This window comes from Centruroides sculpturatus, unplaced genomic scaffold (genome assembly GCF_000671375.1).
Source record: "Centruroides sculpturatus isolate CEXI.00-Female unplaced genomic scaffold, Cexi_2.0 scaffold46, whole genome shotgun sequence".
In the NCBI taxonomy this organism is placed as follows: Eukaryota; Metazoa; Arthropoda; class Arachnida; order Scorpiones; family Buthidae; genus Centruroides; species Centruroides sculpturatus.
This window is the reverse complement of record NW_019384418.1, coordinates 497,045-497,904: the sequence shown is the minus strand read 5'-3', so window position 1 is coordinate 497,904 and position 860 is coordinate 497,045.

Here is an 860-nt window from a genome sequence, read left to right as displayed (position 1 = left end):
ATGACTGTTGACACTGATTTTAGAATAAGTCATATTGAATAGTTCAAATATTACAATTATTGTAACATATTCTTATATTTATTTATTTTTTTTTTTTACTATTTATTATTTATATAATTAATAATAATTATACTGAATATTATACAATAAATTAAAAAAATTAAATTTCATCATACTGCATGCCAAAGAAATTCTTCCAGTGCACCATAGGTTTGCCATCCTTTATCTACCAATATTATATCTTTAAATTGTGATTAGAAAGTTTTTTTTTTAAATTCAAACATAAAGAAAAGGTTTCAATTTTTAACATGTAATTAATCATTCTTAAATATGAAAATTTGCTATATATATAAAATTAGACTAAACCAGTTTTATGAAATTAAAAGAAATATTTCAAATATTTGTAAACATATATCCAGAATATTTTTCAAACATTGCTTTAAATTTGTAATTTAAACATATCAGTGAAAAAAGTTTCAGTTATTGAGTTAATACATGCTGATATATTATTTCGATGTCATCCCTTCAGTTTAACAAAGAACATTCTAAAAACATGGCAAATTGATATAAAAGTATGAACTATCCTAACCAATTAAACAAACATAGCTTCTTAATTGTTTGCAGTTAGCATCAATTAAGAAATATCTTATGATGAAATTGTTTTTCTCTTAAGTCTATAAATTCATATTTAACAATAGGTTTAAAATAGGGCCAAAAAAACCTATATGTTAAAAATTAACAGATAACATTCTGTTATCACCCATCAATATATTCTTATATACTGTATAAAATATATACACACACATACAATCATTAAATTCGTATAAACATATTTGATATTTACATTACTAATTATTATT